At 35.3% G+C, this 13,264-nt stretch overlaps 3 long non-coding RNA genes across 5 annotated transcripts; all 3 read right to left on the bottom strand.

Annotated features, from left to right (window-relative positions):
• Window positions 1–3,003: 3,003 nt before the first annotated feature.
• On the bottom strand, window positions 3,004–3,717 carry LOC113343569. Of its 2 annotated transcripts, none has more exons than XR_003357305.1 (3): window positions 3,588–3,717; window positions 3,411–3,473; window positions 3,004–3,297 (listed from the first exon to the last, which is right to left on the bottom strand). It is a non-coding gene; the product is annotated as an uncharacterized LOC113343569 (long non-coding RNA). The 2 variants fall into 2 exon arrangements; XR_003357304.1 differs by having other exon boundaries at window positions 3,015–3,297; window positions 3,595–3,717.
• A 353-nt stretch (window positions 3,718–4,070) lies between these two features.
• LOC113343570 lies at window positions 4,071–4,711 on the bottom strand. The gene is made up of 3 exons (XR_003357306.1): window positions 4,662–4,711; window positions 4,418–4,572; window positions 4,071–4,174 (listed from the first exon to the last, which is right to left on the bottom strand). It is a non-coding gene; the product is annotated as an uncharacterized LOC113343570 (long non-coding RNA).
• A 7,388-nt stretch (window positions 4,712–12,099) lies between these two features.
• On the bottom strand, window positions 12,100–13,217 carry LOC113343468. Of its 2 annotated transcripts, none has more exons than XR_003357269.1 (3): window positions 12,643–13,217; window positions 12,255–12,354; window positions 12,100–12,145 (listed from the first exon to the last, which is right to left on the bottom strand). It is a non-coding gene; the product is annotated as an uncharacterized LOC113343468 (long non-coding RNA). The 2 variants fall into 2 exon arrangements; XR_003357270.1 differs by lacking the exon at window positions 12,100–12,145 and having other exon boundaries at window positions 12,239–12,354; window positions 12,643–12,897; window positions 13,038–13,217.
• Between the last annotated feature and the right edge of the window lie 47 nt (window positions 13,218–13,264).

The raw sequence follows: 13,264 nt of genomic DNA, 5'->3' as shown, positions 1-13,264 counted from the left end.
TTGTAGGTTTAAATAAATTTTAGAAATAAAGAAAACTTATTGCAAAATTAATTTCAAGATATGAGAAAATAACCAAGACTCTGATTCCACTATTACACATGAATAAATTATGGTAAAATTGTAGTTGAGAGACAGTGGATCATGACAGTCATCATTGCGTTCTAACATCTAAAGGCGAAGATCAACCGAAGATTTTGGAGAACTTCATCATCAAAATGTAAGTGAGGACTGAACTACATATATCTCAAGTTATATTCACTTTTCTATCATTTGAGACGATGTCGCATAAGTAAATAGACTAGTATGCATAAACAAGAATTTGGAGTGGAGAACTAATTATCAAGTTTGTGGACTTCTCGAAATATAATGACTAAGTGTAATGAACATTTGTTCATGCTTGATGAATTTCGGTTAAAAACAATTTATTGTTTGGAATCAAAATCATGATTCAAGTTTTATCATTGGAAAAAAGACTGAAACAATGATATGTGTCAATGATGTTATTCGGGAATTTTCGAATCCATTTATAGAGAAAAATAGAACTACCATATATTCGGATACAAGACAGTGATATAAGTATTACAAACAGGGAGAACTGTTATCTGTCTGAACCCGTATTATATGTACTTGAACGCGTAGCGAAATAGCTATATATCGACTTACAGAATCGTGATACACATATTCTTATGCACATCATGAGCAAATATTTTTTAGTCGTGAACTGGATTGGTATGCATACTCATATACAGTTCTTTTAACAAACTTAAACAGATTTGTATTCCTGAACTCGGCAGTGTATCCCAACCGATACACAAACCGTTTTAGTTATGTGAATTCCAGAATCAACGATAGTCTTAATGGTTCCAAAAAGTTAGGTTAATAAGTTTGCAAACTGGTATTTCTATAGGGTTTTGAAAACTTTTCAGAGAGGTAGGGAAAATATTTATATCCCCTGTTGCTAGCACCAAAATGTAGATGCATAATTTCTGTATACCACACCCAAGAAGATTTAACGGCTAAAAGAGCATCTCTATCTTAACCATCACCATACATATGACTCTTATAAAAATTAATACGAAGACCAAGGCCAGTAAATAACTCTAAACAAAGAAGCAACATTCTTAGAAACTTAACCTGCTCAATATCAGCTTCTAAGAATATTAATGTGTCTTCAGCAAATTGCAGATAACTTACCATTGTTCCATCGGGCGAAACTCGTAAACCATTTCATTACGGAGAAAGCATCACCCACAATAAGAAAAAAAAATGGTGACAAAGGATCACCCTGCCCAATGCCCTTATTACTCTTGAAATATTCTTCCGAGCTACGATTTATAAGAATTGAAAAAACGCAAATGTCCACCACAAAATTGCACCCATCTTCTCCACTTTGAACCATAACCCATCTTTTCTAAAGCATTATCTAAAAGTGTCCAGTTAACGTGGTCAAATGCCTTTTCAAAATCAATTTTGTACAAAAAACCAAGAACCTTACTCTTCATTCCGGAATCAATCAACTCGTTCCATATAAGAACACCTTCCAAGATCTTCCTTTTGTTTAATAAAAGTAGATTGTTGTTGAGATATTACATGAGAAAATGAAACCTTAAATTTCTCTGCCAATACCTTAGAAAGAATTTTATAGAAGCCATTAACTAGATTGATAGGTCGCAGATCCTTAATTAACTTCTTCCCCCGAATCCTTCTTAGGAGTGCGTTCTATAAATGTATTTTTAAGCCGCCAATTGAGAAAACCTTTACTTTGAAGCTCAACAAACACCTTAATCGCATCAAGTCTAATAGTACTCCAAGTTTGTTGGTGTAAAGCTATTGGGTAACCATCAGGTCAATGGGCCTTTGTTTTTCCCGACAATTTTATTGCACTGGTTACTTCTTGTTCATCGATATCTCTTTCCAACCATTCACCTAAATCAGCTGGGATTGACTTGAAATTTAGTCCATCCATTGTAGGTTTTGAATGAGTCTGATCTTGAAAAACATTTTTGAAATAATCCACAATACCTATTTTAATTTCAGTTTGACATATCTGTCATATGACCATTCACATTGATTTTGGCAATGAAATTTCTTCTTATTCTTTCAGATGCAATTTTGAGAAAATATTTGGTATTTTTATCACCACATTGCATATTATACACATTAGCTCTATTTCTCCACTTCTCAGATTCAACGGTGATGAGATTGCAGTAATCTTGTCTTGAATTTAACCTAAAATCCCATTGAGCTTCAAAAAGCCCATTATTAACATCCTCCTCCGCATCCAGTTGCCAAAATGTAGCAATCGATCCAAGTGAAAATATAATTTAGGCTCAATCTCGTAAGGAATCGTCCTTTTTCAAACCAGCTTGACAAGTCATTATAAATTCCTACAATTCTTTTGCAGGAAACCAAACCAGCTTGATAATGATGTAATTGCAACGAATGCGTACTTGCTTTCTTCATGGACTTAACATCAATCTTAATTTCATAGTACTATGGGGACACTACAAGAAAAGTTGGATTAAGCGACCAGACATTTTTGATTGGAAAAGCCCATATTGAGTCGCTCTATCCCTTAAAGCGACTTAATTTGGCTCTCGCTCTGGAGTTGCAAAAGGTGGGATTTCAACAAGTCTAGAGCAGCTAGGCAATCGCTTTAGTAATCAAGCAACTACCATGTAGCATCTTTTTTCTTAATTGCTTCATGGCTAGACCGACCTTCCTAGAGCAAGCAAAATAGTGATCGCTTTAAAGCTAGATTAACCAAAATACAGCAAGTGAAACAGTGATCACTTCATAGATAAACCAACGATAATAGAGCAAGTGAAACACCGATCGCTTCATAGATAGACCAACCATGAAATACCTGAAGTTGGTTGCTTATATTTTTGAGCTACCAAACTTTTTGCCGGTGCCGGAAGTATCTGGCCGATTTCGATTTAGATAATTCCAAATTGAAATTAAAATTAAAATTACAATTAAAATTGATACTAAAACAAATTATGAACCAAATTAAAAACTGAATCAAGTTTTATGATATCACATAGATCATTTACATCATTTCTTAAAAAAAAGACAAGATCTGTTGTTTGTTACTACATAAGATCAGTTTTACAGAACTTCAACACCAAAAAAATTAAAAATCTAACAACACTTTTGTTTTAGTAAAACCTTTCTAGCCCTTGGACACACCGACTGCACCAACACAACACCAGAGCCTGCAATACAACTGCCTAGCCATTGCTTCATGATTGGAAGGCCCCTTATCAAGGCCTCCGCAATTGTTCCAAGTCCAGCCTACAAAAAACAATAATCATAAGAACTAAAAACAAGACAATGCAAGTAAAGATGGATAAAGTAACCAATGGGTTTCCAGGAAAATACTAATAAGAAGAAATGTGTCTCCATACTTTGGTTATAATGCAGTCACAAGCACCCATCCATTTCTCCATTTGGGTCTCGAATCATCTGATCTGTGGTGAACAAAGAAAACTGTTATTGACTCCAATAAAAGCATCTAAAATTGATTTTATCAAAAAACAATCCCACTTGACTACATAGTTAGATATACAGAACAAGTGAATTACCTATTACCTTTACTGGACTTTCCATGGTGATCTGTCCAATTGGTTTACCAAGTTCTGCACTGAATAGTGCTTCGCCGAGAGCTCTTGCAGTTTTCTTTACAGCCGAAAAAACGAGGGCCTGACGGGCAAACCAAACATGCGAATCTGGGAAGACTCTAGGCCATCAACCAACGCCCTCTTGGAAACCTCGTCCGAAGGGCAGTAGCATTGGTTGACACCAGTGTTGAACCTGAAACAAAAAAAGAATGATTGTATAATCTCACAGATCATCCTCAAGCAAACTATGGTTCGTTCGTATTATGAATAAACTGATTCCATTTTTGTACATCAAAGGCATGGTCTAAAATATTCTTCTGATAAAATGATTCACTCATTTGAAAGGCAAGTTTGAATGATTGATCTGATAACGTGAAAGCAACATATGTACTAATTCACACTAATAAGAATAAGGAACTCACCATGTGCGATGGAAGGTGTTGAGATCTGAAATAACAGTAACAAAGACAACCTTCTTCTGAAGGCCCTGCCAATTAAGCTTCATGTAAGCTGCAATGGCTGCCATTCGTTCCTCATCTCCACCAGTCTTCCTACAACAAAACAGTAAAGGTCAAACACATCTTCTTCACCCATACTGAAATAAGCACAACATCATTGCACAAATAAACACTAGCTCCCTTGGCAGTATCATTGTCCTAGAAGTGGTTATGTAACTAAGACTGAGTGGCATTGTTGTCGTAACTCTTGAGCATGTAAGATTGGCAGGAAGAATCAACTACAAGTTGAAATTAGTAATAAAGAACTAAGAGAAAGAGAGAGACAGAGTGAGTTACCTAAATTCCTTTTTCTTAATTGTCGTTGCCTCGCAGTCATGTTTTCATGAGCCACAGCCTTTGAGAATTGGGAACTATATGTAGCCATGTGAAATCCTCGCAATCATGTTTTCTGGAATCTCTTTGTTTAAGAAACTGTGAAGCTTACCGAGCATCTGTTGTAATCTCAACAATTCAAGAAAAGTAAGCAAACCAACATAAAAGAGAGAAGAAAAATAAAAGTGAAGACTGGAGTCTGAGTTACCATGATTTCTATTCTATCCGCAAAAGTAAGCCATTTGTGCATTGAAGAATTCCTCCAGTTTAGATCGAAGATCCTAAAAGTGAGATGCAGACAAGATAATCAGTCAGTATCATATCAAAGTAGTCTCAAAATTTAAAAGGAAGCAATAGATATACCCTAAGTATGCCTAAATCAACTTGTAATTCCTCCTGGATTCATGAATTTTAGAAATATGTCTACACAGAAGAAGCACATATTTCTTAATAACAGCTTTTATTGTAGAAAAGGTTCCGAGATTTCCAAGAGACCTGTCCATCTTACCTGTAATAATACAGTAAATCAATGAATTAAATAAGAAACCCTGTAAAAACATTTAACCCTATAGATACCCCCAAAATCTTATGAATCCTGTAATTGAATAACAAGTTACAGAAAAGAAAGAAAAAGAAGAAGAAATTAGATAAGACTAATTCTTAAGAACAACAAGAGATTTACCTTAGAATCGAAAGATCTTGTCGTGTCGTGGTCAATGGACAAAAGAAGGAATTGATTACAATGCAGTCAATATCATCTCCACTTTCTTCTTCACGGCAACCTGAAAGCAACACTCATTCTATCGACTGCAATTTCTTGTTCTCCTTGAAACTTCTCCTTCTTAAATCTCGCAATCAACCACTCTTTTCTTCCCATCACAATCCCATCTCCATTCTCCGAATCGATTGCACAATATTACTTGGTACCCATAAAAAAAGAATGCAATCAATTTATTTGGAAAGGACAAACAAATTTTAATTCTCCGTATATGCCAATGGTGATCTCAAGAATACTAACTTGTATCATTCGATCATTCTTTTACTTCTGTATACTCTATTGACATACTAACGAACCCCTTTTCCCACTTAACATACTTGAAAATATTAATGCACATGGACATCAAAGAGTAAACTAAGATACAATATCATTTATGACAGAAAAACAGAAAATTCCCATTAAGGAATTTCATCAAACAAGTATGGTGTATCATCTGATTCAATTAATAAAATAACATATTTAAGTATAGAATTCACATTGCATTGTCAAAACTCAACCAAAAATTAGCTTGACAGCACTGTTATGGCCATACTTTCCAATCAACTTATAACACCAAAAAACAATCACAATTTTATCAACAAGCCCAATCTTATTTTTAGGGTTAGAAAATGGATTTTCAACAGAGGGAGAGATATAGTACCTGGAAACTGGAAGTGATGGCAGCTGCTCGGATGATGAAGGTGATGCTCTCAATTCCTTCTTTTCTACAATCAATTCCACCTAATCAATTCCACTAATACAACCACCGTAATTACTCTGAATACCTAACTCAGTGATTCCGTGTAATCCCCATCTCTACAACACAATCACAGAATACTCGATTATCAGCAGAATCCTCCATACATTTTATTTGCTGCTCTTGAGCCCTAAATTCACCAGATCCCCTTTTCTTCCACCTGAATTCATCTCAGCATCTCAAATCCATCAGACCCATTAACTCAACATATCATACCAACAACACCCATCTTCTAATTTATCACCAACAGCTCCATAATCATCTTCCTAACACCACCAGAATTCCATTCCACAACCACTAAATCATCTACTGAGATAATAGGGTTGAAAAAATTGCTTCGATTTCGTTGAAGAAATAATAGGGTTTTACTGAAATTTGGTTGAAGAATTAGGATTTTGATTTTGAGGAGATCTCGAGATTTGGTTTCGTTTCTTCAACAATGAGGATGTAGGGTTTCTGATTTGCTTCATACTGAAACAAATCACTGGTGAAACAAATCTTGAGTGAGGGTTATTTTTTTCTGAGGGAGGCGCAACTTGACTTTGGGGTTTTTTTTTTTTTTGAGGGAGGGGAAGATGAGAGAAGATAAAAGTGGGTGAAAGAAAAAAAAAATCATTTTATGAAAAAGAATTTTAACGGACAAGATGTGGTAGGATGGGGTCATACGGATTATGAAATTTTTTGGACGGTGTAGATTTAAGTTAAGAGTGTCATACGGATCAAGGAAAGTGTGTTTCATTGTGCATTATTTTTGTGTTAATACGAGCTCATTTTTTCGGTTCAATTATCAACCTTCGACATGAAAAAAAATCTAAAAAAAATATTAATAAATTTAGGACATTGTTACTGACATTCTGATATAAAAAGATCCAAAAAATGTATAAGAATGAATGGGGAAATGAAAAATGAATTCGATAATTGGTGTGTTTCGTTGTGCTTTCTCTTTGTGTTTTTGTGCTTTCTCTTTGTGCTTCCGGTTTGAGTTTCGACTAGTCGCATAGGTCATGGAGTAATTTTGACAAGTCATACAGGTCGTGAAGTAGCTTTAGTTCACACTGGTAAACTCAGGTTATAAGATTCCTAGAGATGGACCACGAAATTCAGAATGGTTCTGTCTTCAAACTTAGCTAGATACATCATCAAAATTGATGAATATAAAGCTCGATTTTGATTCGAACTTCAAATGTGGTATAACAACATATAAACTATGATCCAAAAATCTTCGGGAAGGTTCTGACTTCAAACTTAGCATGATACATCATCGAAATCGATAAATATGAAGCTCAGTGTTGATTCAAACTTCAAATGTGGTATAACGACATATAAGTTATGAACTTAGAAGCTTCGGGAGGGCTCTGACTTCAAAATTAGTTGGATACATCATCAAAATCGATAAATATGAAGCTCGATGTTGATTCGAACTTCAAATGTGGTATGACAACATACAAACTATGATCCAAGAAGCTACGGGAGGGTTCTAACTTCAAACTTAGCATGATACATCATCGAAATCGATAAATATGAAGATCGGTGTTGATTCGAACTTCAAATGTGGTATAACGACATAAAAATTATGAACTTAGAAGCTTCCCGAGGGTTATGACTTCAAACTTAGATGGATACATCATCAAAATCGATAAATATGAAGCTCGGTGTTGATTCGAACTTCAAATGTGGTATAACAATATACAAACTATGAGCCAAGAAGCTCCGGGAGGGTTCTTACTTCAAACTTAGCATGATACATCACTGGAATCGATAAATATGAATCTCAGTGTTGATTCGAACTTCAAATTTGGTATAACGACATATAAATTATGAACTTCGAAGTTTCGGGAGGGTTCTGACTTCAAACTTAATTGGATACATCATCAAGATCGATAAATATGAAGCTCAATGCTGTTTCGAACTTCAAATGTGGTATGACCACATACAAACTATGAGCCAAGAAGCTCCGGGAAGGTTATAACTTCAAACTTAGCATGATACATCATCGAAATCGATAAATATGAAGCTCGGTGTTGATTCGAACTTCAAATGTGGTATAACGACATACATTTTACAATTTATCGCCCCGGGAGAGATCAAACCCTAGTTATTCTGGCATATTGTATGCAAACCCTGGCTCTGAGATCGAAATTTGGCCATGAGTGAACTACTATAAGTCGGAAACTTCGTAAGAACGATGAATCCATCTATTTACATGTAAGATTCCTTTGGAATATATCCTAAAACCTTAAAAAATCTATATTTTGGAATATTGAAAATCCATTTACATGTAAGCGCCGACGGTGTGTTTCGGAGGAGAGGAGAGGTGTTTTTCGGAGGAGAGGAAGAAAGAAAGAGAGAACCAGATAGGAATTAGAGTTCGAGTGGTTGAGGGATACAACCAAGAAAAAAAATTAAAATGATCGACGGACCACATTTCGTTTGATCCACTCATACGGTTCAAGAAAAAGATCTTGACGGTTGATATTATATTTGGGATGCTCATACGGATTGAGAAGCAAGTGTGTTTCTGTTTGTGCTAATACGAACACATGTATCCGGTTTTGTTATCAACATTCGACACGAAAAAAAATCCAAAAAAAATATTAATAAATTTAGGACATTGTTATCGACATTATAATATAAAAAAATCCAAAAAATACATAAGAATGAATCGGGAATCTGCAGTCTTTCTCTACTTCTATTTCTTCGGTCTCAATTTAAAAATAGATTCCTGATTATAAATTAGACCGACCTTGTTATCCGAAACCTACTGTTTGGTTTATACAAGTACATCTCAATCGATCGACCTTAGTCAATTTCGCCACATAATTATCTATCAAATAAACCGAATTTTCGTGGCTTCACTTAATTTCACTTGTTATTTGTCAATCTTACCCAATGTCAATCGGCCTCACTCAGATTTTCCCAAAAATCATCAGGTTCTTTATTATCTATCATTTTAATTGAATGTTCATCGACCTTAATTAATTAAAGACATTATTTATCAATCTTGTCCAATATTACTGGATCTCACTCAATTTTTCTTAGATTCCATGAGTTTATATGGTTATCGATCAAATAAACTAAATTTCCTTCGCTTTGACTTAATTTAACTTGTTATCCATCAATCTTACCCAATATCGTTCGACCTCACTCAGTTTCTCTTAGATAGATTGGTTTATCTAATTATCCATTATTTTAACTGAATGTCCATCGACCTTTGTGTATTTCACCCTTTATCTATCAATGTTATCCAATTTGCTCGACCTTACTCAATTTTTCTTACATAAATTGGTTTATCCAGTTATCCATTATTTTAACTGAATGTCCATCAGTAGTTCACCGAGGATGGGAACTACTGATAGTAAATCGGGAAAATTGACCAAGTTCCACCGATTTTTTGAAAAAAAGGAATTAATGATATAATTTTAAAATTTTCAAGGTTTTGATAAACACCTAAATCAATTTCATGTTAAATCATAGGAATCAGATTTTTCCGATTCTTCCTTTTCTCTGTCCCAGTTTTTTTTAATCACGAAATTAGGATATAAATAGTATTTAAGATCATACAAAATTGTTCTAATTACAAAACAAACAAGGAATACGATTTTTCAAATTTATCTGGCCAATAGAAAGCCAAGAGCTAGGTAATGATTGGAAACAAATTCTGTGATTACCTTCGGTTTTCAATTAGATAGAATTTCTAGTAATGTATTAGAAATGGACGGGAATGAACAAGTGAATTATTATCGTAGAAAATATGTAGAACATATAAATTTTGGATTGAATACTACGAATGTGTATAAATCAATTGAATGAAAATGATTAGCAAAATGAGAAAGAATAGGAAACCCACCTCGTAAAATTACTATAAAACTTCTATTGGAAACCCACCTCGTAAAAGAGGCAGTTAAAGGGAAACGTGCCTACGCCTGTGAAAGAGGCAGTTAAAGGGAAAAAAGAGGGAGCATTTTTCGTATTTTGAAGTAGTGGGACGAGAAAAACTCATTTATTCAATATGTTTGCAGCGGGATTAAGATCGAGGCCAAAATATGTTTTAGCAGTGGCTTCGTCAAGAATAGCACCACTTTCAATGTCCGGGGGAGGAAAGCACATTTAGGATAACTAGATTTTGTGTCCGTGTTACGCACAGGACGGATCCTAGAACCATCTACCATCATTTTTTACTTTTAACCATATTTTTGGAGTGGTGTGATGTGGCTTTGCTTCATCCGCCGTACATTTTATTTGGTGTCGCGGGCCTTCGCTCCGCCCAATCATTTAGGATTTTTGATTTGGTGTGGCTCGGCTTCGCCTCGCCCTGTTCCGATGCATGCCTAGGATATTAGATTGGTGTGGTCCCATCCCGATGCATACTTAAGAGTTTTGATTTGGTGTGGATTGGTTTCGCCTCCTCTGTCGTGATGCAATTTTTATTCATGTGGTGTGGCTTTGCCTCGCCCCATCGCTTAGGAATTTTGTATTTGGTGTGGCTCGGCCTCGAGATGCATGTCCTATGCATCGGGCATATTTAACCTGTGATACGAACTGGTTTGATGAGAATTTTTATTTGGTGTGGCGGAGCTTCGCACCGCCCTGTCTCGTCTATGTATGTGTGCCTATCAATATGTCCTCTACGAAGAAACTTGATAAGATTTATGGACGTAAGAGTTAGTATTGCCACTTTCTTATTTCCAGCAAAACTTATCCCATCCATTTCTTTGGAAATTTCTTCCCCGGGAAAATTTTCATATTCTGACATAATTTCTGGGATTGGTTTAACAAGGTTTGAACCCCCGAAATCCACGCAGCAATCATGCGATGACTTGACTTGCTAGCATTGCTCGCAACCTACCAAAAGAAAATTTCACTTGGATGCGTTAGCTTACTCTGGCACACATCGATAGGCGAATATCTATAGCATTTAGCAAATATCAAGGATTACTCTGGCACTAACATTCAATAGCATTTTCCTCTCTCAAAATTCCAAGAGCTTTAGACTTCAGAGTTAGTGTATCACCAAGTCCACCACATGCCACAACACCACCACCACTCTCCATCCACTCTTCCTTCTTTTTCACGTTCTCAATTTACTCTTCAGTAGTTTTATTCAGCCATGGAAAACAACACTACATAGCAATATGTCTAAACAGTCAATACATTAGAATTTCAGGGTTTCAAAATTATGGATGAGATCTTGGTACTACAGAGAATAAAGCATAATTAAGTTATTGTTATAGACTCTAACATTCAATAGCATCTACAAGAGAACTCTCTTCCACAATAGTATCTCCAGGAGAGGCCTCTTTTCTAGAGAGTATCTTTTTAACGTAGATAGACTCTCTAGTGAAGTTTAAATTAGAGTGCTGAATTCGGGTGACAATTAACAGGCTATAATGTTTACCAAGTTATATCTATTATGCATTTTCCAATTAAGTTTGGATGCCTATGATTGAACATTTATTTATTAGTATACGTTGAACAAAAATTAATGAAAAATCCACTACTAACTGATGGGAGTATTATTTGCACATATTTCAGTTGATAGTGTAGCTGCCAAACCCTGCAACTCTGGTTGATCATGCTGCATAACCATTCAAAGTTATGTTAAATCCCTATACAACCTACACTTGTTCTTCTATTAACAAACCATATAATTAGTAGCAATGAGAACACTTACAAAGGCGAGAAAGAAAGTGAAATCACACAAAACTTCCAAATGCATGGTTTCATTTTTTCTATGCTACACAAAAACAACAATTCATACATTTTTTGTCCTTTTAGAAGTAAAGAACATCACGCTTTACCTGAATATGTGGCAAGTAAAATCTCGTACCACAATAAGCGTTGTTATATAGGAAAACGTTTCGTGTTTTAACTTATTCGGTGTGAAGAGATCTTGCATATTGTTTCCTTTTACTAACCAAAGATACCAAAGGACCTAATCTAATTATAATCATCTCTATGGATCTAACCAATATTTCAATATTTAAACCTGAATTACGTGCAAGTCCAAAATGTTACTGATTTTTTTCATGATCTTCATAAAACCACAGTTAATAAAACAACGTAGTAGTTGCAACAAACACATGAAAATTGATATTTGGGAATATGGGGATTACCGGAGTAAGCCCCTTTGGATTCCGGTATTCGTCATCTCAACAGTACTTGCATTTAGAAACCACACCTGTTATTGAAATCTAGAACTCTTATACAAATACAAAATTTAAACTCAATCGACCTAAAGATGTACAAATTTTTGCAAGCTAAAGTAGTGGAGGGAAGATTAAATGAACCTGCATCAAGCATGCTTTCTTTTCTCAGTACAAAGTATCTTTTCTTCTCATGGTCTATGATGGCAATCTTTGTAGGCGTGCTCAAATACACTCGATCAACCTGTTTCATGGTAAATTATTCATTAAATATTCTAATACGAAAGACTTGAAATGCCTCAGGGTAGTCAAAATATAAGAAATGGGAAAGGTTAAACACTTAAACAGAATGTGTATTTCCCGCTACAGTTGCAAATAGCTAAATACTATAATCAGAATGAAAAATACACTTTAGAAATCATGCAAACCATTGTTTTTCCAACATAGTATGCTTGTCTATGATTTCATCACAACTTAACTAATTAAGCCTTGCATAAAAACTGACACAAAAAGGATGCTAGTAAAGTAGTACCTCGCCAACAAAAATTATGACATCTGCCTGCTCAGTAAGCATTCTCTCTGCCAAAAACAACTCCGCCTACTACCCATACCATGTCCTCCAACTGATGAAAACATTTGACACCATCAGAACCCATTAAACCCCTCATTCAATCGGTAACAGCAGCCTTACAGTAGCACAAAAGCTAACCAATTCATTTAGGCATTTTAGCAAACACCGCTTCTGTACTCTGTTGGTTCTGATTTTTGAAGCATTACAACTCCTTCCCTGCACAGCAATCAAATTCACATAAACCCATATTGAATCCTAATTCATTACAGAGACCAAATCAACCATCAATCATTCAGCGCCATTTATCACCACAGTCAAACAACGAAACCAAATTTCCTCCTATTTAATCAACCAACCTATCAGGTGTAACTCCTCTTCTTCGAACCCGCGATAAATTGAAACTCTATAGTCGACTGGAAGATATAGAGAGCAAAAATTCAGAAGTTTCTTTAAAATACTAAGCAGGGAGTATGTTACCTGTGAAATCACAGGAAGAACCATGGTTTGTTTAAGAAGAAAAATACCGCAGTTGTTTCTTTTTTTTGAAGCATACCGCAGCTGTTTTTGTTCGATTATGATTAAC

This window comes from Papaver somniferum, unplaced genomic scaffold (genome assembly GCF_003573695.1).
Source record: "Papaver somniferum cultivar HN1 unplaced genomic scaffold, ASM357369v1 unplaced-scaffold_6, whole genome shotgun sequence".
Lineage (NCBI taxonomy): Eukaryota > Viridiplantae > Streptophyta > Magnoliopsida > Ranunculales > Papaveraceae > Papaver > Papaver somniferum.
The sequence above is the reverse complement of the archived record's forward strand: the minus strand, read 5'-3'. Positions and strand labels throughout refer to the sequence as shown.